Raw genomic sequence first — 27206 nt, 5'->3', positions numbered from 1 at the left:
TCTAATTGTTCTACCGCCCTCAGTTTGGTAGCCAAACGGACTGCAGAACTGGTAAAACGATGCCTGATTGTTGCACCGTGTTGATAGGAGTGGGGACTATCGGCAATGTTCGCCGTGACTGCAAAAGCAGCGCCGGAACCACCGCCGTCAACATCCTCTCAACCTAGCAAAAAAGTTACATAGAGTTTAATAAAGATGCAGTGTTTCCCGTTACATTTGGTTTAGTCATATCATAGAGAGTCACTGTTAGAAAACGGCGAGAACTCTATAGTTACTATGTGTTCAAGGGGGGCAGCAAGTGCCTCCTTGCACCTTGTAGACGCCTATCCAGGAGAGCTTGACGCGAAGAATTCTAAGTTGTTTGATGTGACATTCCTGCTGAGCCGTGGATTAAATTAGTAGACTGTTCTGTCTGATGCCACTAGCTCAAGGACGTATCGACTATTCCTCTTGCGGTCCCATTGCCAATACCTGCGAGGAAGAGTTGGTATCTGTGGGTTGTGTCCTCAGAAGGTCAGTGTATATAAGGGTTCGCTGGCGCGAGAGGGAGAGGCACGAAGTTTGGGGATCGGCGGTAGCGTCGAGACAAGAGGTGCTCACGAGGTCCGAGCTGCCGAACCCACGAGCTGCAGAGCGAAGATACCTGAGTTCTTCGCCAGGGTCAGCGTCGACTACAAGCAACTGGCCGACATCCCGTCGGTTGGTTGGCAACACTCGTGTCGGACGACCTCTCGTGACCTGGCTGCCCTCTTCTACCTGGCTTTCATCGGCAACACTCAGGAGCCGTGGATCCATGGAACTGATTGCGGATATAGGGGAGTAACGTTCTATAATCCTCGTGATGATTTGTTTCATTGTCTACCTCCTTATTATTTTCCGGTTTGTACCCGGTCCCCAGAGTTTTACTCGGTGGGCTGTTTGGTCGTAAATATAGGCCGTAGTATTGTACTAAGACACTAGTTCTCGTTTGAAAATTTGTCCCGCTATTATACTGCATTTTTCTTTCGGGTTTGTACCAATCACTAATGTTCTAATGAATCAGCTCCTGTTCGTAAATACAGCAGGAACATTTGTACTAAGGCACAAGTTGCCATTAAGCCAAAACAGGGGTCTTGTAGTTAAATTTACAAGTTAACCGGTTCAATTCTTTGATTGTAATTGCATTAGTTGTAATCTGAACAATCTGTTGTACTAAGCTGCGGGTTGCTGCCTATCAAATACCGGGTCATTATTCGTGTATTTTTAGCTGGATCTTCTGGTTCCGCCGAGTGAGTTCTCTTGTAATAAGTGTTCACAAGTAACGTTTTAAGACGTTCCTTCAGAGCGCTCTTAATAACTGACAGTCAGTTTAACTTTAAAAATATGAACAGCCGCTGTCATCAGGGCTTCACTCAAAATAAGATTGTAAAGAGGGACGGGTTGGGATTCAGTCGCACCTTGGTTGCTCATTGAAATTAAGAGATTGGTTGCTTTGAAGTACGCCTTATCATTGTCGTATTGTTTCCTAATCTGTTTAATCTTTAGCATAGGCACGCATCTTAAACCCGAACTTCTCGACATACAGCTTTTAAATTAAAAGTTACGTCATCTGTTTTGAGTAACTGAATCATTCTTTTCACCAATGGTGCTCATATAGTTTTCATATGTTGCAGAAGGGCATTTAATAAGAGAAACTGTGTCCCAGCGCGGTGGTAAACACCGTTGTTTCACCCGACAACGGGTGGGCTGCAAGTCCGGACCTCTTGTAATTATTGTAATATTGTTTGCTGTTTTGACTTCTCTTTCAAAAGTTTATTCATTTTGCAAATTCGTTCATTTTGTAAAAATACAAATTTATGGTTATGCGGGGTGTTCAAAAAGTCTCTCCACAGTGCCGTATGATTGTTCACCTGCCTGTATTACTTCCCTTCTAGTGGGGACACTTTCAACATTTAATGTGAAAATTTGTAACTAAAAATGGATATTCAATAAATTAATAATTTGTATTTCACTGAGTTTCATTTCGGTATCCGAGCGGTCTGAAGCGCTGCAGTCATGGACTGTGCGGCTGGTCCAGGCGGAGGTTCGAATCCTCCCTCGGGCATGGGTGTGTGTGTTTGTGCTTAGGATAATTTAGGTAAAGTAGTGTGTAAGCTTAGGGACTGATGACCTTAGCAGTTAAGTCCCATAAGATTTCACACACATTTGAGCATTTTTTGAATCATTTCAGTATATTCACTGCGGTATACGGCATGCGCGGGTAACAATCATACGGCACTGCGTAGAGACTTCTTGAACACCCCGTATATTTCCAGAATGAAATTTTCACTCTACAGCGGAGTGTGCGCTGATATGAAACTTCCTGGCAGATTAAAACTGTGTGCCGGATCGAGATTAGAACCCGGGACCCATCCCTGTAGCGCGCAAGTGCTCTACCAACTGAGCTACCCAAGCACGACTCACGCCCCGTCTTCACAGCTTAACTTCCACCAGTACCTCGTCCACTACCTTCCAAACTTTACAGAAGCTCTCCTGCGAATCTTGCAGGACTAGCACTCCTGAAAGAAAGGGGGTAGCTCAGTTGGTAGAGCACTTGCCCGCGAAGGCAAGGGTCCCGGGTTCGAGTCTCGGCTCGACACACAGTTTTAATCTGCCAGGAAGTTTCATATCAGCGCACACTCCGCTGCAGAGTGAAAATCTCATTCTGGAAACATCCCCCAGGCTGTGGCTAGGCCAAGTCTCCGCAGTATCCTTTCTTTCTGGAGTGCTAGTTCTGCAACGTTCGCAGGAGAGCTTCTGTAAAGTTTGGAAGGTAGGAGACGAGGTACTGGCGGAAGTAAAGCTGTGAGGACGGGGCGTGAGTCGTGCTTGGGTAGCTCAGTTTGTAGAGCACTTGCCCGCGAAAGGCAAAGGTCCCAGGTTCGAGTCTCGGTCCGGCATACAGTTTTAATCTGCCAGGAAGTTTCACCCCGTGTATTGTTAAATCAACGGGTTGTGTGAAAAGAACGTTATATTGGTGGATCCTCCCTTCCGCATTTTCCTTAATTTCAGTGAGTAACCACATTTCACCCGTTAAGAAAAGGAGGTGACTTTTCCAGAGGGCAGTCCCAAATGAAGCCTTTATGCTCCCGCTATTAGCTCGAGCGAGCCGACCACTCAGCCTCTAGGACGAGAGTGCTCCGTTTCTGGTCTGACAGCGGGCCCCAGTCCACCACACGTGCCACGGAGCTCTCGCAGTCGGCGTGCGTCCACCGGAGCGGCCCCGCCATTTCGTGGGCCATCTGCAGGAGTTTTCGTGGCCCCCGCCTGGCACTATTTATCGTCGCCGGGCGGACGTCATTAGCGTTGAGGGAACCTCTTCCCGGCGACTTTGCTCGTCGTAAATTCTTACTCTCCCACCTCTCATCCAACTGCTACCTTCCCCCACTCCTCCTCCTACTCCCTCAATCATCCTCCACTGTCTCTCTCCGACCCTCTTCTCTGCTGCAGAGTTCGGCGTCCTTTGTGGCACGGAATGGTCGGTAATCACGGGCTGTAAAAGAGGTACAGACGAGCCACTTCGCTATATGACTGCCCGGCGTCAGACGCACCATCAACGGCTCTGTGGGCGCAGAGTTGTGCAGCTCTGTCTAGAACAGTTGCTAACATTTTTGTGTGTTGTCGCTGGGGTCGACACGGAATTCAACAGAGCTTCTCTGAACTGTTACAGGGCAAACGCACTGACTCAAATAATAGACACTGTCTTTGTATATTATTGCTCAAGAAAGGCTTAGAGTTTTAGTTACTAGTCTTACAAGGAGCCCCTTGAGTGTGAGGTCGCTAGTTCAATCGTTACTAAGGCTCATTTGAACGTGTTGTGTTTACAATTATGACAGGAGAAATGTTGGCTGCTAATGGCTCACCATGTGCATTAGTTCCGCACTGTCGCTTGCTACAAAAAGTGTGCGCTTATGGTCTATCCAATGACATACGTGGTTGGATAGAAGGTTTTCTAACAGACAGGAAGCAGTATGTCGTCCTGAACGGGATAACTTCAACATAAACAAGAGTAACTTCAGGTGTGCCCCAGGGCAACGTAATAGGTCCTCTGCTTTTTACGCTTTACATAAACTATCTGGTTGATGGTATTGATAGCGGCCTTAGACTGTTTGTCGATGACGCTGTAGTCTACAAGATAGTAGTATCACACGAAAGATGTGAACAAATCAATGAGGATTTGCAGAAAATAAATGCGTGGTGTGATGACTGGCAGTTACCTCTCAATATTTGTAAGTGTAACCTACTGCGTATAACAAGGCGAAAATCCGCATTAATGTATGAGTACAAAATAAATGATCAATCTTTGGAAGCGGTAACATCGGTGAAGTATCTGGGTGAGGCTATTCGAAATGATCTCAAATGGAATGATCAGATTACACAAGTAAGGGGTAAGGCGAACTCTAGATTGCGGTTTATTGGTAGAATCCTGAAGCGACGCAGTCCTTCAACAAAGGAAATAGCTTCCAATACGTTAGTTCATCCAGTCTTAGAATACTGTTCGTCTGTATGGGACCCTTACCAGTTGGGTCTGATTCAAGAGATTGAGAAGGTCCAAAGAAGAGCGGCAAGATTCGTGACTGGTACATTTAGCCATAGCGAGAGCGTTACAAATCTCATAGAAAGTTTGAAGTGGGACACATTAGTAGATATACGACGCGCTAAACAGAAGGGGCTGCTCACAGTTCCGAAACCCAATGTTCACTGAGGATGTAGAGCATATATTATTACCACCAACTTTCAAATTGCGTAATGATCATCATTCAAAGATAAGGGAAATAAGAGCTCGTACTGAGGCGTTCAGACAGTCGTTTTTCACCCGCGCGATCCGTGATTGGAACAGAGGGGGGGGGGAAATATGACTTTGGTGCGAATTGTGCCCTCCGCCACACACCGCCCGGTGGCTAGCGGAGTATATATGTAGATGTAGATGTAGGAGGCTGACAAAAAATGAGCGCTCGGGCGGTGCAGAGATTTGCCTCCTATGGGGTTAGTGTATTACTGTTCACAAAATGTACACGTTAACATTCAAGAAATGTTCAAAACAAACCATTAATTTCCATCATGAACACCGAAAGACAAATGGGGTCCCACAGACAATGATCACGAAGTTCCGCACTTTCGCAAGATCGAAGGTGAAATCTTTGGGAATCACAATCCGTGCAGGGCGTTCAGCTAGGTATTCACACTTAACGAACGCATACAGAATCATGTTGACGCACCGTGATGGCGGCACGCAACCTAATGAGAAACAGTCCATTGTGGAGCTTATCGTGAAACTGATTATCCTTGAACGTGTAGATGCAGATAGTGCGATAATGCGTTTTATAGACACGGAAAAAGCAAACATCCAGTGGCTGAATTTGTCCAGCGGTTCCAAGTGATGTGAACTGCAAAGTCACACACTTTTCAGGAGGGACAGTTTGCTCTATGATTTTTAAAAGCAGACCAGGGATCAAACAAAAGCTAGTTATTTTGGTTAACTATTGGCCAATAGCAGTGCTCACAACATAGTTGTAGTTCTCTTAATGCATATTTTCCCACTCTTGCTTGCTGTGACGTAAATATTCTCTACTGCGCGTGTAATTCCACAAACACGAGAAATTATCGCAGGGGGCAGAGCACCTCCATCTTCTCGCAGCACAATATATATATCTTTCTACCCAATTTGCCATACAGATTAACAGTCGATATAATTGTATACGAATGCCTTAAGGCATTGACGTTAGTTGATCCTCATACAATTCTCTTGGTACCTATTGTTTCCATGGTTCTGTTCATATGCATTTCGTCTTGAAATGCCGACTGGTTTGAGCTGAAGACACATTTCTTACTGAACGATGGTATAAGTTTGTTTATCTCATCTACAAATTTTCTGGCCGATTCGGCAGTTTGCTGGTCATCTTCAAGTTGACGCTTTGTCTAAAATTTCGTTATCTTACATCTTCCAATTCTGTAGCACTGTGTCTAGTTATTCAAACATTCACTGCCTCCCTTGAAATCATTGTAATCTGAGTCGCGTGCAATTTGATGTCGCATAACGTAGTAGGCCACTATCATGCACATTCTGTAAATTATGTCGAGCATCCTTGAAACAAGTAAACACCAGTTTTTGTAAAAGATGCGCCTTGTCCTCCCTTGAACATCAGTAGCTTTCTTGTGCACTACACGGTCATATTGCTGCGGACTTGTTTTGAATCTGTTCATAACTGATTTTTTACTATGCTGCGGATGATCTTCCATGTACGTAATTATGTTTAATACCCGCTCTTTGGACAACGATTGTCCTTTACTACTTTCAACTGGAGACGCAATTTGTGGCTCCCCGTCCGACAAGGATGATGAATTACGTGGCTCAACACCTGTTTCAGTACCACTTTCATTTGTTAAGCATTGTACTCCTCATGCACATTGTCCTCACAGTCTTCTGTATACGACACAACAAAACCCACTGACTCACTTTGCAGAAAAGCATATATTTCACCTGCCAATTATTTCTCACTCTGCGAATCTCCTTGGGTTCGTTTCTGACGAAATGTCAACCTTGGCAGCTATTGCTGTAGACATAACGCAATGTTTGCTTTGTTTATCGTTGCCATTTCTCTGCTTTGTATCAACACCACGAGCAGTGTAGCACTGTTGTGAGTTACTCGCCGTCCAAGCATTTCAATTTACGCTCCGTAGCCCCATGCTCTGGTCACCATTGGATGTCCCCACTCCCGCCCCCTGTTGCCATTAGCAGCCAATATTGTCATTGAGTGGTACACAATATGTGGGGCGTCGAATGCCGTAAACATCATTGGCGTTTCGCGACCTCGCACTCAAGGAGTTCATTGTTAGCTGATGAAGTCGGACTCTATTCTTTGAAAATGGGTACCTACGAGATTTGTTTTCTTAAAGGGTCTAAATTTGTAAATATCAAGATGACCATCACCATCATTCATTAACACTCGCTTCAGGACTAAGGCCTCATTTAGACCTCTTTACGCATTGCAGCTCTCGTCTGCGTTAATATTCTGTAAACGACTGTGAGCAAACGGTAGCGTGTGCAGGTCGAGCATAAAAGAACTTAACAGCCTCAAAAATCCAAAAGAGACAGTAAAAACTTATTCTCCTTAAAAGTGTAGCCTTGACTGCTCTCTCCATTCCGTGCTGGCCACGGCTTTTTTGTCCTACACTCCTCGCCAAAAGCTGCTACTTGCACTTAGAGATGGCGTTTTGACCGCTATGAAATACCTGTCAGCCGCTTTTAAGAAAGGTTTGACTTTTGCACATCTTACAGTCCGATATGTCCACTCGATAAAGGACTGAATTTATTTTCGTTATTCTTTAGCAAATTACGTAAAGTACTGAACGAAACTTTAAAGATTTTGCAGTGGTAAGACCACAATGATTAAACTTTGCATGTGGTTGATTTATGCTCACACACTGCTGTTTAATTTCTTGGAAGTTTTCGCCAACAGAGAGCGCTAGTGTAGAAAATGGAAACCACACCAGAACAGAAGAGCTACTGCGTCCTTCAGTTAGCAAAAGTGGAGTTGGTAATAACGTAGTCTAACGAGCACTTCGCACACATTGTCAGGAGACATCCAGCGTGATTTCCGTTTACGCGTGGTACAAACTGTTTGAAGATATGTGCTGCAACTGCAAAGTAGACGTCCTGTTGGGCCTCCTGCTTTGGAGCAAAATACTGACCCCATTTGAGCAGCATTCCAACGAATTTCAAGGAAACCGACTCATGAGCTTCCGAAGTCCCGCGTAAACGCTTGCGTATGAGACTATACACCTTTCAAATGGTCCAGGCGCTCACTCCAGCACATTATGCTCATATATGTTGGAAACGATTGGCAATGATGAGCCTAAAGCTTGATTTTTAATGATAAAGCAACGTTTCAACGTTTACCGTGAGACTCGAGGAGCACACGTTGAGTCCGTGTAACTTGTTAAACCGGTTCAAGAGATTATTACCAGGATAGCAAACAAGTTGTACCGTCTCGTTTGTAGTGTATTACAACTGTGAAGTTCGTTTAAGTTCACCCTGAACTTAACATTGTACCAGTTATTAAGACTTGTCCCCGTTCAATTCACTTATGGAACTCATGAAAACAATTCTTTAAACTCTTCTGAGTCTTCTGTAAGTATTACTGGAGTGATAAGTAGGGGGTCATAGCATATTCCTAGATTCACTACTTAAAACTGGTTTTTGTAACTTTGCAAGCAAGCCTTCTAGGGATAGTTTGCCTCTATCTTTGAGTGTTTTTTCACCACCTATGTTACACCCCTCCGCGGGTCAAACAAACCTATGACCATTTCTGTGCTATACGTTCAACGGCTTGTCTCAGTTCTTTTCGGTGCAGGCACAGCACACCAGATCAATATCCTAGGACCGGTCGCACAAGTGATTTGCAAGCGCTCCCCTTTGTAGGCTGATTGTATTTCCCTTCTACTCTACCAATGAATCGAGGTCTGTCAGCTACTTTACCTTCGATTCAGCCTATGTGATAGTTCTGCTGCATATCTTATGAATTGTTACATCCAGCTATTTGTATGAGTTGTCAGTTTTGTATTGGTGTTTCACCAGGTGATATCGCAGTTACGACAGAAATCACTAATATTTCTCGAAACAGCAGTCTGCAGTTGCTACCAGGGCTTCAGTGCTGATCCACAGCTGTTACATTACGAAACACCAAAATTCAAGACAAAAGATCGTGACATGAAAAGGTGTTAGTGTTTCGTAAGAAGAGTGTCAGCACGACCTTTAACCTATGAGCAGTTTTTAGGAATCGCAGCTTTCGGCCTGAGAAACGAATAGCTATTACATTCAACGAAGATGCCTTACAATACAGAACGGAACAAGACAAAGGAGTTTCAATTTAAAAACGAATAGTTGTTTATGCACTCCTGACAACTTCTTTTAGCTTAATCCAATACATTTCAGCTGCACAGACCACCCTCGCGGCTTTTTCTTTCTTTTTCTCTCTCTTTTTTTTTTTAATTCTACTGAGCAAAGTCGGTCCGATTCAAGATAGAATTTCAAGTAGACACCCCTATCGTCAGTGGTATGATCGCAATTCCTTTACGTAATCAGTGCCGATATTATTTTTCGAATCATCGTTGCAAGTGAACAACAAGTTTCATCGTGGAGACGCAACAGCAGTTAATCGCGATTGTCACTAATGGATCAACAGGAACCGTCCAAAGAATCTCTAACTACAAACAATCGTGGATAACGCAATAAGGTGATGGTATTCGTCAGTTGATAATTTGTGACAGGCTTATTCTCAGATCAAGAATAACGGCCGAGACGCCTGTTCTGCACTCTTGAAAATCTTCTAACAACCACAGCACAAGACACACACTGCCCTCATCATACGGTCTACCACGTGGTTTAAATGATTAGGAAGAAACAGTCCTCTTAACATTGCAACTAGACGGTAAATCTTAATCCCAGCTACAAGCGGTACACTAAAAGCAAACTGTTCGTTCCACTTTCTCTTTTGGGTATTGGACCTGCGAGCTTGGTTCGAAACACCGGATGATGTGTTCGGGGAAGATAGACACACAAATGACGGATCAGAGCGATGAATCGGTGTATAACACATGGCGGTTGGCTCCGTCGTGAGGATACCATTCTAGCAGTTGCCGGAATTCATAAAGGGAAACAACGAAATTCTTCAACTATGGCATGGAAATGCTGATTCGAGTCCCAGGCCACCCTAATGAACGAGTCGTATCTTAAAAACTGTATTAGTTTTTATCCATCGCAAGTTTGATATCCTGGGTAACTAATTGAAAGCATACATAAACTAGAAAGTTGGTCTGAAAAATACAGTGTTTGATTAGCGACGGACCTATAGAAACAGTACGCTTTCTCATTTGTGCTATCTGTTAGACGATGTCTATTTTTTTTAGAAATATAACAGACATCAAAAAGTTATTGTTTGGGGGAGGGTGTTTGCTGCAGTGTATACGCAACGTAGCGCGACTTTGATGCAGGTATGTAAACATCGACATGTATTCAAGGCATTAGTATGGCATTCGTGCCTTTCCGACGTCCACGTGGTAAATGTGAAAACGTTAACTACCGCTACGTTCTTACCAACTGCGTCTAAACAGGACCAACGTGCTGTTATTCCTTTCTTGGCTGCCGAAGGACAAACACAGGCAGACATTCATCGGGAAAAGAATAATGCGTATGAGGTAGCATGTCTGTCGAAAACCAAATCCGGGAAAACTGCGAGAAAGAGTGCTGCTGTTTCATGAAGAAAATGTAACGCAACAATTAGGCTAACTCTTGTGGAAGACACTCAAGCACCCGCCCTATTGGCCCGATCTTCCCGCATGCGATTATCACGCCTTCGGTCCCTTAGAAAAGGCCTTGACAGGCCGTAGATTCCTGTCTTACGAAGATGTGTAGTTTTACTAGTCGGGTATCTTCAATCTGGTGCCTTCGAATGGAAACTTTTTGATCACCCCTTACAATATTAGTCCAAGTACTGTTTTTATAACTTACTTTTACTAAGATACCGACAAAACATTACAGATACGGTACGCTGCACTCTCCTGAGAGTATATTATATTATCGATATTGCTACTTGGTTTCACAATTAGATTTTGATTAAAAATATGTCGTGTTTAAATGACATAAACATATTTTGTATCTGGACACTCCAGTTACCAAGTCAAAGAGAAAGTTTACACATTCTGTAACGGTTTCGCTTTCCCAATGTGAATATGTTATTCTAAGTAGACATTTTAACATTCGCACAAGCAATCCAAATACTCTGGTTTAATCAGAAATAGAGTAGTAAAGAAAGAAACAAAAAGCAGTCACATTCGCTCACGATGAAGTGAATATGTCTTGTGTCGCATATACCAGAATCCGTTACTGCTATTGTTGTACCGATATCAGTTTCGCTTCTTTCCAGCCGTTAATTCAAACTCTTATCGTTACTACGCCCTTATTATGCTCTTTTGCGAAGTCAGTTCACTTATACAATTTAAAACTAAATTGATTTTCTTCACAGACCCAATAATCACCGTGAACTGACAAACATAGTAGTTTTTTTTTTTTCATCGATAAGTAATACCTTACAACTTAAGATATAGTTTAGTCATCGTCAATCGAGTATTTCATTTAATCCTCTCTAATGTCATTAGCTGACACATAAAAGGATGAAAGGAAAGGTATTCTATGAATGTTATTGAAGAAGCGACATTACAATTGACAATAAGAAATACAGTATGTACATAAAATGCCCCATAAAATACGATACGTTCTCCGTGCGTATCACGTGGATCACTCTTTGGTAGACGGTCAAATGTAAACAACGGTTTGTATCCAGTAACAGAGAGTCAACACGATGCACACAATGAGAGGAAATGCACCTCTGTGTTATTACCTAAAATCCCCGATAATAATGTCAATACCACTCTTCGCTACAATATTTGCCTCTAAAGTACGTTGAAGGTTTAATTTCTTGTTGACGACGTGTTCATTAGAAGCTGAGCCAAGATCAGATGAGAAGACGATGATTCGGAAATCTGTTCTCAGATTAAACTTCGAAGTATTCGTCTTCAGTGATTTAGGAAGGCAACAGAAATGCCTTTGAACAAATGACCAGTCGGAGATATTCAGAATGTAAATCCTTTTGCACATTGAAACGCCCTTCGTCAGCATGTAACGGCATGGCACAGGACTAGGTTACAATGAGTGGAAGACACCTTCGGTGCTTCATGTGAAGAGGCACTCGTATAAATCAAGGTAATAAAACAAATTCTTAGACGATTCGCGAACATGAGGAGTATGTTCCACTACTCTGTATACCACTCATAATACACTTGAAGCTTGCAAATTAATAAACTGCGGAGTTCTGGGTGTCCGAGCTATTGATCAGACATATGTTATGTTTTGAAGTTCTGATTAGGATACATTGATAATATATCAACGTAGCTAAAAAAGAAATGTGGCGTTACGATCCACAGATATTGATGTGCGTCAAGTCCATTGAAATTGTAAATTTTCGACACATTCTCATAAACTCTATGTTATTGTAACAACAGGATTCATGACGAAATGTTTTACATTTTACACTCTTCTTATCGATAATTTACTGTTCCAAGTCATACGATCTCTTCATGTACTCGCTGTATACATCAAAATATCTCAAGCTTACAATGCTTAACGTGCAGTGAGGGCAGTATGTTCCGTACAGACAAACTAGGCACCCGCCTAGTTCGTGGATATTTTGGAAACAATAATATAAAACCATTACTACTGTGATCCTATTAGCAATCAACAGCCGTGTGCCACACTTCTCGCTAGTGTTTCGGAAAGGATGTTTAAAAGAACTGTGAAAATGTTAAAAGTAGTTCTATTCTTTTCCTTTGTTATATTTCTAAATCCGTACCGTTCGTATTCTGTAATTAGTTGTTAGTTCCCCATAGGGTATTAAGTAATCGTGTCGGGTATCAAGAGAAAAAGGGGTTGATAATCACAAAGGTTGGCAATTTATTCGTTATTTGTGATCGTATAGTTACAAAAACTACATCTATGATGTTTAATGTGGATTGTTATTTATTCGACGTAAATTCCTCAGTGAATAAAACAGCTAATTGCACTGATACGCAGTTTAACTGGTATACTGATTGATTCAAGGGTTTCGAATTTTGCATCAGTAATTACATCGAAGACCATATAAATATTTAGGGATTAGTTTGTATGGTTGAACTATTAGCAATTCAGCTGATATTAAATAAAAGAAGTGAAATGGAAGCTGTGTATAACACGTGGATATTGGCAACTGGTGAAACACAATGTGATAAAAATAAAGAACATTCTGCAAGACATGTTGCATCTTAGTCGATCGTAAAGATAGACGCTTTTGCTACTTAGTCACATGTGTGTGTTACAGCATTGTGTTCTTACGTACTATTTGTGGGTCACAGAACGGCTAAGGAGAATCTGTTATGGATCTCTTAGTAGAAATACTGCCTCTTCGCACCTACATTGAAACATTGTATCACTTTAAAATGTTCAAGGCAGTAGCTTTGTGTCAAATCGTATTCCAAAATGTTCGTAAATTTTACATAATTTTGAACAAATACGGTTTCGCCCACGATTTTTAAAATAATGTATCCTAAAGGTTTTCTGCAGGTTATATGTTTGCTTTATCCATCACTGTCTGAGAACAAGTGTAAGATTCCGGTACAGAATGAGTGCGTGAGACAGTTCTCAGCTGGCGACAGAGACGTCAGAAATTATCTGCCACATGCCAGTCTACTGATAAGATATCCAACACCGCAGCAGCTACTTCGCCGAGCTCTGTGACAAATCACATGGTTCAAATGGCTCTGAGAACTACGGGACTTAACTTCTGAGGTCATCAGTCCCCTAGAACTTAGAACTACTTAAACCTAACTAACCTAAGGACATCACACACATCCATGCCCGAGGCAGGATTCGAACTTGCGACCATAGTGGTCCCGTGGTTCCAGGCTGTAGCGCCTAGAAGCGCTCGGCCACTCCGGCCAGCAGTGACAAATCATTCTACGATCTGAAGATTGGGCGAGGGTAATTAAAACGCAGTTCCGATTGCCTTTATGGGCTTGTAAAGTACCTTGCTTTTTAACGACGCCAATTTGAACACATCATAGTGTATGTGAGAGAAAAACCTGACATACATAGAAAACAGATTCCCAGTGGTTGCAACTTATTACGATCCTGCTTTGCAATGAAGTGTCATCAGCGAAAAAGTCATACATGATAATGATCCCGTAGAAGGCCAACACAACAGCTGCAGCTAACGTTGATTTCGTGTAAAGCAGCATACTACACTTCGTCACCGTTACCCTACCTCTCTGATATACACGCACCCATCCACCCACCCACCCTCCTCATCACACAACCACCCACCAACACATGCACACGCACGCACACACACACACACACACACACACACACATATATATATATATATATATATATATATATATATATATATATATATATATACACATATACTCGACTGTAATGATGCAAACCGCTTTCTCAAAAAGGAAGATCGAATCGATCATTTGATTGTGTTCTCGGGCATTTTTATATTTATAAAGCAATTATGTATGCCGTGAAAGGAAAAAAAAGTAACGGCAAACGGAAAGCGAAAAATATTTTGACTTTCCCAGGGTATACGGCTGATGAAACGCTCTCGGGAAGCCGGGTGGGAGCGTTGTGATACCGCGACGTTTCAACAGCATACTCATCACCTTCTGGTGTAACGGTCAGAAGATGATGACTATGAACGTCGTCAAAATTTCGTCCATACAGATAACATGACGTCAGATTTATGGAGCACATCTGTGATTTCCACTCAATGATCGGTTCAGTTGGACCAGTCCATTCCACTTAAACACAGTCCACATCAGTCTGGAGCCACCACTAGCTTGCACAGAGCCTTCTTGCTAACTAGGGTCCATGGCTCCGCGGGTTCTGAGCCACACTCGAACCCTACGATCAGCTCTTACCAACTCAAATCCGGACTCATCTACCTGGTCATGTTTTTCCAGTCGTCTACGGTCCAACCGACATTGTCATGAACCCAGTAGAGGCGCTGCAGGCAATATTGTGCTGTTAGTTAACGCACTTGCGTCCATCGTCTGCTGACATAATCCATTAACGCCAAATTTCATCGCAATGTCCTAACGGATACGTTTGTCGTAAGTCCACAATGATTTCTGCGGTTATTTAATGTAGTTTGCTTGTCTGTTAGCATTTACAACTCTACGCATAGCCCTCGGTCGCTAAGTGAAGGCCGTCGGCCACTGCGTAATTGGTGGTGAGAAGTAATGCCTGAAATCTGATATTCTCTGGACACTGTGGATCTCGGAATACAGAATTTCTTAACGATTTCCTAAATGGAATGTCCCATAAGTCTAGCTCCAATTACCACCCCAATTTCAAAGTCTGTTAATTCACGTCGTGTAGCCATAAATACGTCGGAAATCTTGTCACATGAATCACCTGAGTGCAGATGACAGCTCGAGCGATAAACTTCACCTTTATACCGTGATTACGTGATACTGCCGCCATCTGTATACGTGAAAATCGCTATCCCATGCCTTTGTCACCATAGTATATATTGTCATCAGTGCTGAAGGAGATACCGTACTAGGCTGTGACAAGCTGAACACGGGTGTAAAACCGTATAATGGCGGTTATGTGCTCTCCACTCTGCTTAATCAGTTTAGCTAGGTAGGGTAGAGGAGGTATGGGAAATTCCTAGGGACACGAGCAATACAATCGTTCCACTTGGCTGCATAAAATGGGGTGAACGTAGGCAAATTCTGATAGCTCATCGGCTAGGATCATGGAAACAGTAAAGACCACTGTATATTGACGTTACATTGTCATAGGAGTACGGTGAAATGGAACGTAAGATAATAAAACCGCTAGTAGGTGATTAGGTGGCAAGGAGATTTGCTTCCATGCTATATTCAAGAACATGATTTGACGGTCGACCGTTCTGCCTGCGCTTACGTTTGTCTAAATACGTAGATACAAACTACAAAAATACTAGAAAATTTTACTTGTAGGTGTACAGTATACTTCGGGTATTTGATTCAATTTGGAAGACATTTAGAAGCATGCAGCGTGCGGAAATTAATACACAGAGCTGCTATCTTCGGCAGTAACGAAGGTTGAGCTGGTATCTCTGGCAATAACACAGGTAATAACCCAAATGGGTATAGAATCGAACTGAATTTGGATATTGTACGTCATTCAATAGTGCTTTAACTCCATGCCAGAGTTTATGACTCATAGTGACAGTGGTTGCTAGTGTGCAAGTTTCTCGCTCTCGGAAATACATGGCAAGTTGTTTCACTGTGTAAGACTTCTGGTGGACGGCCGAGGTAGGTCGAGAAAGTAGGGGTAGCATGCAGTTTTGCGTTGACTTTACTGTAACACCGAGACTTCAGAGATAGGGAATGGCGCCTCAATTGCTGCTTTATTTTTGTCTAACGGTAAAAAAAGAAAAGAAAAGAAAAAGATCATGTTGAGCACTGAACTTGGGTTTTAGATGCCTTACTTACTCTCTCTTTAGAGAAGAATCCAGTGGGAAACCCTTTTCAATCCCTTAGTGAATGGTTTTGAAGTGATGTCCGACGTTCAATTTCTTCCACACTGATACACTTGAGTAGCACAGGAAATCTCACATTTTACCTTTACTTGGTTAAAGAAGAAATCGATTTCCCATTCCGACTGAAAACAATAAGTTTGCCTTTTGCTAGAACACACTACCGTTAGAGCAAACCTACCTCCGTACCAACGGATAGATCTTACTGTCTACGTTAACAAACGTGTGATACCCATGTACACAAGAAAAACATACGTCTCTGTATGTCCATCTTTTTAGAGATGGTTGCGGGACTCGGCTGTTCAATACAGGATGTCAAATTAAACACCTGTCAGCCGTCTAGTTTCCAAACTTGTTTTATTTGGCTACCAGTTTCAATATTTTACTACGCCATTTTCAAACCACTGACCGACGTGTAGGAAGATTCTACCTCGATTCTGATCAAAACAGGCGCAAGCAATACTGGTATTAGTAGATTTTTCCTGTAGCGATCACTTCAACCATCATCTGCCGACAATGTTGGAAATCTGCGATAAGGTCTTACGGGACCACACTGCTGGGGTCATCGGTCCCTAAGTTTACACACTATTTAATCTAGCTTAAACTAACTTACGCTAAGAACGACACACACACCCATGCCCGAGGGGGACTCGAACGCCCGACGGGGGTAGCTGCGCGGACCGTGACAAGACGCCGCACACCGCGGTGATATCCCGCGCGGGGCCTCATCTGTAGGATTCGTTATGAATAGGAAAATAGGGCACGGAGTGAGTTACTGTGAACAGTTCAGTGATATCGTTGTTCTCATCAGTCGACAAGAAACCACCGACAACGACAGATCAGGTATACATGCCAACGTTTCAAGTCGAAGATGAAGGGACGGAGAAAGCTTATGAGGACATCGAACAGCTAATTCAGTGCGTAAAGGAAAAGGAAAATGTAATACTCATGGAATGGCTCAGAGCACTATGGGACCCAACATCTGAGGTCATCAGTCCCCTAGAACTTAGAACTACTTAAACCTAACCAACCTAAGGACATCACACACATCCATGCGCGAGGCAGGATTCGAACCTGCGACCGTAGCGGTCGCGCGTTTCCAGACTGAAGCGCCTAGAACCGCTCGGCCACACTCTGACTAATAGTCGTGGAGGATTGCAATGTGGCTGTAGGGGAACAAGTAGAAGAAAAAGTTATCGGAGAATATGGGCTTGGTCGTAGGAATCAGAGACTGAAAGACTAAAAGTTCTGTAATAAATTTCAGCTAGTAATAGCGAACACTGTTCAAGAATTACAAGAGTATATCTGGAAAAGGCCAGGGAGTTACGTGAAGATTTCAGTTAGATTACGTCAAGGACAGATAGAGATTCCGAAATCTGATACTGGTTGTACGGCGTACCAAGGAGCACACACAGATTGAGACCACATTTTAATAGCGGTGAACAGAAGGCTGAAGACTAAGAGACTAGTCTCGAAGACTCAATCCGGAAAGAAGTGTGATACGGAAGTACTAGTGAATTACGAGATACGCTTGAAGCTCTCGCCAGGTACTGCGAAAAGGAACAGCTCAGCAGGCAGTTCAGTTGAACAGGAATAGGCACCTCTAAAAAGAGCAAGCAAAGAAGCTGGAAAGAAACATATACGTAGAAATAAGTTAACTACGAAGAAACTTTGGATAACAGAAGAAATACTTCCGTTTATCGGTGACAGGAGGCAATACAGAGATGTTCGGGGAAATTCAGGAATACAGAAATACAAGTCACGTAGGAATGAAATAAATAGGAAGTGTCGGCAAGCTAAGGCGATAAGGCTGCATAAAAATGTGAAGAAATTGAAAAAGAAACAACTGTCAGAACGACTGACTCAGCATATCTAAAAGTAAAAACAAACTTCAGTGAAATTAAAAGCAAGGGTGGTAACATTAAGAGTATAACAAGAATTCCACTGTAAAATACAGATGAGGGAGCAGACGGATGGAAAGTATACATTGCAGGTCTCTATGGAGGGGAACACCTGTCTGATGGTGTGATAGAAGAAGAAACTTAAGTCGATGCAGATGAGATAGGGGATCCATTATTAGAATCAGAATTTAAAATTGCCTTGGAAGACAAAATCGAATAAGGGAGAAGGTATACATAACATTTCTTCAGAATTTCTAAAGCTGTTGGGTGAAGTGGCGACAAAACGTCTCTTCACGTTGGTACGCAGAATGTACGAGTCTGGCGGTACACCACCTGACTAGCGGAAAAATGTCATCCACACAATTCCGAAGATAGCAACAGCGAGAGTTGCGAGAATTTTCACTGAATCAGTTTATTAGCTCACGTGTCCAAGATACTGACTAGAATAGTACACCGAAGAAAGGAATAAAAATTGAAGATGTGTTAGATGACGATCGGTTTGGCTTTGTGATAGGTAAAGGCACCCGAGAAGCAGTTCTGAAATTGCAGTTGATAGTGGAAGGAAGCCTAAAGAAAAATCAAGAGTCTGTCGACATGGTAAAGTGTGCGACAGGGTCAAAGTGTGAAAGATGTTTGAAGTTCTGAGAAAAATGTGGGTAACCTATAGGGAAAGACGGGTAGCGCACAGTATACACAAGAACCAACAGGGAACAATAAGACTGGAACACCAAGAACGCGGTGCTCGAATTGAAATGGGTGTAGGACGCGGATGTAGCCTTCCGCCCCTAATGTTCAGTCTTTACATCCAGGAAGTGGTGATCACATAGTAGATGAATTTAAGTAATTCTGCTACCTAGGCAGCAAAATAACCCACTGCTGACGGAGCAAGAAGGACATAAGGAGCAGACTAGCACTGGCAGAAAGAGCATTCCTGGCCAAGAGGATTCTACTAGTACCGAACAGAGGCCTTAAACTGAGGAAGACATTTCTGAGAATATGTGTATTGAGTATGGCGGTGTGCGGCAGTTAAACATGGACTGTAGGAAAACCGGAACGGAATAGAATCGAAGCAGAGTGCTAAAGAAGAATTTTGAAACTAGGTGGACTGATGAGTTAAGGAATGAGTAGGTTCCCCGCAGATTTGGTGACGGAAAGAGTATGTGAAGAACATTGACAAGAAAAAGGAACAGGTTGGTAAAACATCTGTTAAGACATCAGGGAATAACTCCCATGGTACTCGAGATGGCTCTAGACTCTAGAGGATAAAAAACTGTAGAGGAAGACAGAGTGCAATACAGCCATCAAATAATGAAGGATGTGGGTTGCAACTCTACTCTGAGATGAAGAGGTTGGCGCTGGAGAGGAATTCTTGGCAAGCCGCATCAAAATAGCCAGAAGATTGATGACAAAAAAAAAAGTGCGATTCATTGACTGTCTCTTGCCTACAAAGAGGATCTACAGGCCACCTTCCCGCGGTTTTTGACGATGCTATCAAAATCTTTACGACTGAAAATGAACTTTTATAAACTGATGTATTTATTTATTTAAATACGATTTTTTCATACTTCTGTCGTTAAATATCAGTATTTGGTTGGATTTAGAAGTTTAATGAGTGGTGCTATATTAAAAAAAGGTTACTTTATATTTAAATTTATTCAAGCTCAAACTCTTATTTTTCGTTAGTTTTCACCCGGATTATTTTCCTTCTGTAACTGCTGCGGTGATATGGACAGAAAGAAATTAGGATATAAAATTTTTTTGTCCTTTGGGGACTTTATCACTTGCTTCTAAGCATATATTGCTACTTGTTGGAAGTATTTTTGTGAAAAGTATTTGTCATAATTGGTTAGTTTTTCCAGAATTTGTTTAATTATTACAGTTTCACTAAATTAATCATACTTCCACATACTGTATATCTTATGCAATTCACCTTGAGTATCACTTATTATGCGGTTATGTTGTTTCTCCCAATCCTACGCCACATAGCCTTTCGACCTCTTGATCCGAACACAAAATTCAGTACTAAGAAATCTCACTATTTGTAAAGGCAGACGAAAACCTGACTAAAAGATACTTATTATCTCTAAATAAAAGGCAAATAAAGCAACGACAATAATAGTGGCGACAGGCGTCAGTAGAGTGCAGTCAATAATAGTTGAATGCACCGGGAATCAGGCGAGCCAGTTATCGCCCCAAACTGTCGAGACAGGTGCAAACTCGGTTACAGGCTGTTAAAAGTATTGAATGACGTTCCAACCTATTATGTGTGTAGCACTTCTTCACACCTGCTACTGTGGTATTTAAAGAGAACTGCTGTGTGCATGGATATTTGTACTTACGTAGATGGTGACATAATTTTCTGCACAGTATATCTACTTTCCACATAAATAAATCGGTGAATAAATGTTCTGGGGTAATTACAAGTGATTTTAAATTTATGGAGATCATCAAAACGAAAAGCAATGTTTCTTTCATCTTCACACACATTGTTGCGCCACGTTTTAGCCCCAACGATACCTCAGCTTAGATAGTTACGCATTCATCTGCTGTGGAACAGCTTAATCCATAACAGTATACTAATCAGTTGTAAACGAAGAAAAGAAGAATTAGATTATTCGGCACTTATTAAATGAACTTGTATAATGATATTTTGAAATTGTTGTACCCCTGAGGTATCATCACATACCCGCAAGAGTGTGGTTATCCTCTGAGGGTGTGTGTATCCCAGCTGTAGTTTGACCAGTAAAAGTACTACAGACTAGTTTCACACAGAAAAATGGACGGATAGCCTAGTCAACTAAAACTCTAAGGAGTAGTTCTAGCTGCAAGAACGAGTACACGTTTCAACTGACAATAATATTATAAACTGGTTTCATTTGAAACGAAAGAATGAATAATTAACTCAAAATGCAAAACTAGAACGGGCAATATCGAATGTTTTCATTCGGTTTCTCCCACAGACTGGTTACACCTCGAATGAGATGAATAATAATCCAACTGATACGTAGAACGAAAACTGAATGAATTGATTGTTTTCAGCCGGCCAGAGTGACCGTGCGGTTCTAGGCGCTACAGTCTGGAGCCGAGCGACCACTACGGCCGCAGGTTAGAATCCTGCCTCGGGCATGGATGTGTGCGATGTCCTTATGTTAGTTAGGTTTAATTAGTTCTAAGTTCTAGGCGACTGATGATCTCAGGAGTTAAGTCGCATAGTGCTCAGAGCCATTTGAACCATTTTTTTGATTGTTTTCATTCGGTTTTTCTCGTAGAGTGGTTTCACTCAGAAGAGCGAATGAAACATTCAGTGGATACGTTATACTGCTACCGAATGAGCCGATTGTTTTATTCGGTTGTTCCCAGGACTGCCTAACTTCGCAGTCCAACGTAACACTGTGTCTGGTTATTGTTACCCATCAGAGATAGCAGCGCACCAAGAGGCCAGCAAGTGACACTTCTGAGTTAACGGATGAGTGGCGAATAGTATCGTTTACATTATTTTGTAACATGGTTTTTACAATAGAAAGCGTATGTAGTGCCATAAAAATCGGCAATAACTAAAAAATGACTCCATATTTGTCATTCTTTAATTTTGTTAAGGATTCTGGGAAGTGTGACAAGTTTACAGGAAAGTATACTTACGGTCACTCACTGAATAATTATTGATTGATAACTAAAATTGACAATAAAGACCAGAAGACCTGACTTTTTGCAGGAAGACGTCATATATCTACCCAGAAACGCAACGTTTTGTTCTCTACAGTTCCAGGCAAATCAGTGAACGTGGAACGCGTGGCATGGCGGATAATATCTGCATTATTTAACGTACCAAATAAGCCACCACCACTTTAGCTGAAGGGATAACAGCACACACGTCAAAGTAAAACGTCTAAAAGCAATAACTCTGTCCATTACCATAAAATTTCGCCACACATCCGTAACGGATACGTCTGTCGTACGCCCCACATTGAATTCTGCGGTTATTTCAAGCAGTATTGCTTGTCTGTTAGCACTGACAACTCTACGTAAGCAACGCTGCTCTCGGTCATAAAGTTAAGACCGTCTGTCACTATGTTGTCCGTGGTGTGATGGGAGGTAATGTCTGAAATGCGGTACTCTCTGCACAGTCTTGACTCTCACGATCGCAGAAGAATTCCCTAACGATTCCCGGAATGGACTATCCCATATGTCTGGCTCCAGCTACCATTCCGCGCCAAAAATCTGCTAAATCTCGGTGTGTGGCCACAATCACATCGGAAACCTTTTCATATGGATCACCTGAGCAAAAACGACAGCTTCGCCAATGTTCTGTCCTTTTATACCTTGTGTACGCGACACTACCGTCATCTGTTTATGTATATATAGCTATCCCATGACTTCTGTCATTTCAGTGTATGTATTTATATTCTCTTGCTCTTAGCGAAGTAACCTGCAATAAGGCACATATTCTAAAGTATTTCTTCCTCAACAAGTTGTGCCTTACGCCACTGAATCAGTGAAATGCTTCTCTTTTTACATTTATTTCACAGTAATTTTTGTCCCTTGGTGATTTAATAATGCATGGACCGATAAAAATAACAACCTTCGTCAACTAAGTAGAAAAATAAATACGATGTAGATTATACTTACGACACATATCACTGTCTGCTTTCTCGTCGGTCAGAGCGCTAGTGTCACTCTATCTGTCAAACGGTAACAACTTTCACGCCAGACAGTGTCTTGACTGTACGTATGAGACTTGCTAACATGCTGGCGAAAGGACAGGGCGTGACAGACCGTCGTCGCAATGATTATTGTGCATCCGTTGGTGAGCACTTCGAACTTCTGTAGCGATGAATGAGAACTTCGATCCTAAACACAGATGTATAACGTTTTTAAAGGGCATCTTATCCGCCGTTGAGTGCTGAAATTATTTATTTCACACTTGAAATTTCAGCCTTTGGTCCATTTTCAAGTGGTACTGCAAAATATTTTGCTTCAGCAGATTTCAGACTTTAAAACCTCTGGCATGTGTACAGGTCATCGTCAAAAATAGGCCTTTTCGCTGTAGAAATACAGTAACATCATTTGGCTATGACACGTATACATGTCAGAGAATTTTTAAATCAGGCACGAGCTGAAGCAAAATCTTCCGCAGTACCACTTGAAAATGGTGCAAAAGTCGAAACTGCAACTGTGAAACAAATATTTCCTACAGTTAACGGCGTATATTACATCCTTTAAAAATGACTGTGAACTCCGACCATGACAAGTTAATCGGAAAGTGTATTTAGTGCCAAAAAGTTTTATTTGCAAGCATAAAAAGATGTTCCTTGTACACTGAGATGGTTCTCTTCAAATAATAAATGATTTAGTTCTGTTGAAGTTTACGTCATGTTTCTAGCGTCGTTTAGTAGAAATATAGTGTTGTGAAGTCTGACGACTATTTTTGAAACACACTTTACAATCCATGTTGTTGTTGTTGTTGTCGTCTTCAGTCCTGAGACTGGTTTGATGCAGCTCTCTATGCTACTCTATCCTGTGCAAGCTTCATCTCCCAGTACTTACTGCAACCTACATCCTTCTGAATCTGCTTAGTGTATTCATCTCTTGGTCTTCCTCTACGATTTTTACACTCCACGCTGCCCTCCAATGCTAAATTTGTGATCCCTTGATGCCTCAGAACATGTCCGACCAACCGGTCCCTTCTTCTCGTCAAGTTGTGCCACAAACTCCTCCCCAATTCTATTCAATACCTCCTCATTAGTTATGTGATCTACCCATCTAATCTTCAGCATTCTTCTGTAGCACCACATTTCGAAAGCTTCTATTCTCTTCTTGTCTAAACTATTTATCGCCCATGTTTCACTTCCATACATGGATATTATAATCTATATCGCATCTATAACACAACAAGTGTGTTCCGCTGTAAGTAGTGTTGCAAATTTAAGAGTAGATAGTCTACATACATTGTGCGTGGCAAACAGCAAACATGTTTTAAAATTGGCGATTTACGTATGTATACAATGTAACCCATCATTTTTCTGGATTTTTTTTCTGAATATTGATATGATTTGCCTTCTGCACCACTAACCAGCTTTCAAATAAGTGTAGGCCCCTCATCAGAAGGAATTGAACGCTGTGTTATTGAAACCAGCGAAAACGTTTCTGCATTAGACGTTGCTGACAAATGGCTACAGATGGATTTCCTTGAACAGTTACAGATTTGCATTCATAAGCTAAAATCCATGTATGAGGAAGTATTGAATAGGATTGGGGAGAAGAGAAGTTTGTGGCACAACTTGACCAGAAGAAGGGATCGGTTGGTAGGACATGTTCTGAGGCATCAAGGGATCACCAATTTAGTATTGGAGGGCAGCGTGGAGGGTAAAAATCGTAGGGGGAGACCAAGAGATGAATACACTAAGCAGATTCAGAAGGATGTAGGTTGCAGTAGGTACTGGGAGATGAAAAAGCTTGCACAGGATAGAGTAGCATGGAGAGCTGCATCAAACCAGTCTCAGGACTGAAGACCACAACAACAACAACAAGCTAAAATCACCCCAAAAAATCATTAACGAACTAACACAGAACTTTGCCTTGCAGAATTTCCGACATCCTACCAAAAAAACACCTTTAGAAAAGACAATAAGCTACATTTGTCCTTCTCTTCACGTAAAAATAGTATAGCACTCCGCTGGTTTAGTCACAACTGTTTGGCACTTTATTACTTATATTACTATCGTTTCACGAGGAAGAGCTTTGTCACATACGGTAGTAACTCATTCACTGTTTAATTATGTAGTAAATTGAGCTTTGTCACATACGGTAGTAACTCATTCACTGTTTAATTATGTAGTAAATTGAGCTTTGTCACATACGGTAGTAACTCATTCACTGTTTAATTATGTAGTAAATTTTTCACTGTATTATTTTAACTTTTCTAAAGATTTTTGATCAATACTAACTTACATGCGTTTTAACAGCATCAACGTAAGACATCTCCAGCTTGCATTGTTTATGTTCATCAACTATTTTATGATTCTTAACATTTTTTCTACACTGAAACGCACCCCAAGTCAAAGACCGCTGTGTCACAAAGTGCCGTATCTAGCATATGCATATGCATATTCTTTGCACATACGGTCTGTTTTTACTTACTCTGAATTTGTGAGAAACCAACTGCAGCTCAATACTGTGGAAGTGTGTGAATAACATGCAAAATGTACGTTACCAGAACGAATTCGTCATAGATACGATGAGGCAGTACAAAAGTAACAGTCTTCTGTTTCATAAGCGTTTAGATTCTGGTAATTACATTCCGTTAATTCCCCCAACACCACTTCCAGCTGCACATGGACCGGATAACGGTTCTGTAACTGTATGTCTGATATTGAGCTAACAGTAACGTGAAAACTAGAACAGAGTACAATGATACCAAAAATAAATCGTTTCGAAATTCCGAATAAGGGTCTGGTTGCATATTAGATCTGCATGTTCATAAATCACCAATTTAAATTCAAATCTCTAAAGCTTTTGAACCGAGCATTTACAAGGGCAATGAGACAAGGCACAATCTCTTCGTGTGAAAGAAATATTCGACACAGACACTGCTAAAGCGCCTGTGAAACGTGTTTCCGCTCTTGCGCGCGCATGCCTTAACATGAACGGTCAAATCGGTCAGACCTTGACGTCAAGCAGTGCCAGGTAATCTTTGCGAAAAGCGCGGCTCATTCGCGTCAGAGGTTGTTTCTCAGCCTCAGATAACTGAGACTGCTATTGTTGCTCGTCTGTAAGATGTGACGTTGGACGCGTAAAAAAGACGAGACACGTATCATTGAACTGGATACCTCATTTTTTTCCGCCAGAAGTTTATTTTATTGCTATGTCTTTTATTTTCTAGTTAAATCCATGGAAGGTACACCATAAGAAGAGTTTCAGTTGATCTGTGTTTCCCTATAACAGTATTTGCGAGCGTGGGATTACTCTTGATGAGGTTCAAGAATAATTCGAGCCTTGTCGAATTCACCTGAATGTTCCTTCTCTTATTCGTCACTATTCACTCAGACCAATCACGGCTCAAAAAGAACGCCACACATTACGCCATTAGTTTACCTTAGTGATTCCTGGCTTTCAAGCTCTTTTCCAGCTATTTCAGAAAATAGGCCTTGATTGACACTTTTTAAGGAACAACAGATACTTGCTAAGGAAAAACTGACACTTGCTAAGGAACACTTGCCAATTTCTGTGGAATAACTGACCAATGATGATAAAAGGAACTATAGAAGGCGGGATATATTAACTGCTACGGAGCCTACAACTGTATGCGTTCGACAGTTAATGAAGTACGGTGTTTCACGAAGGTTGCTGTGGAACTGGTTAGTGCGACATTCCGTGTAGAACGGTCACATGTCTGCACGACGTCATTTGAATGCCTTCGATCGTGGAGGAGCAGTTGGACGCCTCGAAAACGGTCCAAGTGGCCACAGTAACGGGTGTGTCCAAAAGTGTCATCTCGCGATTAAAAAAGTTCGCCGAATGTTTATATGAAATGCGACAGCATGCTGGTGATCGTAGACGGACCACCATGCCACAAGAGGATCAATATATAGCCCTAGTGGCGAAATGAAAGTCTTTTCATTCCTTGGTAGATCTCTGCAGAACTTGCAACCGCTACCAGGATACGGTATGTGCCTCTGTCAGAACGACTCCACGGCGATTAAATAAGGCTGGTTTGTATGTTCGGAAGCCTATTAAACGCATCCCACGTCAACCACGCCATCGTCGAGAGGGAGTTAATTGATGATGGGAGCGTGTTGGTTGGGGTCAGCAACCCTCACCCAGAGTGATGTTCTCCGACCAATACCGCCTCACTGTGGTGATTCATACCACAATTTCGTGTGGATAGATAGGGGGGGGGGGGGGAGGGGGGGGGAAGCGTTACACACCACAGAGGTTAATGAACGTCATTGATATGGCCCAGGAGCTATGATATGCGTAGACTTTATGCACAATGGGAAATCACAGCTGCATACTTTCGCTCGAGGTACCGTTAAGCATAGCTGTACTGCAGGGAGATTGTTGTGGATCATGTCTGTCCGTTTACGGGTGCGGTATATGGCGATATACTGTTTATGAGCGACAATATCCACCCACACAGGACCACTGAGTTATCGGACAA

This window comes from Schistocerca piceifrons, chromosome 4, assembly GCF_021461385.2.
Source record: "Schistocerca piceifrons isolate TAMUIC-IGC-003096 chromosome 4, iqSchPice1.1, whole genome shotgun sequence".
In the NCBI taxonomy this organism is placed as follows: Eukaryota; Metazoa; Arthropoda; class Insecta; order Orthoptera; family Acrididae; genus Schistocerca; species Schistocerca piceifrons.
The sequence above is the reverse complement of the archived record's forward strand: the minus strand, read 5'-3'. Positions refer to the sequence as shown.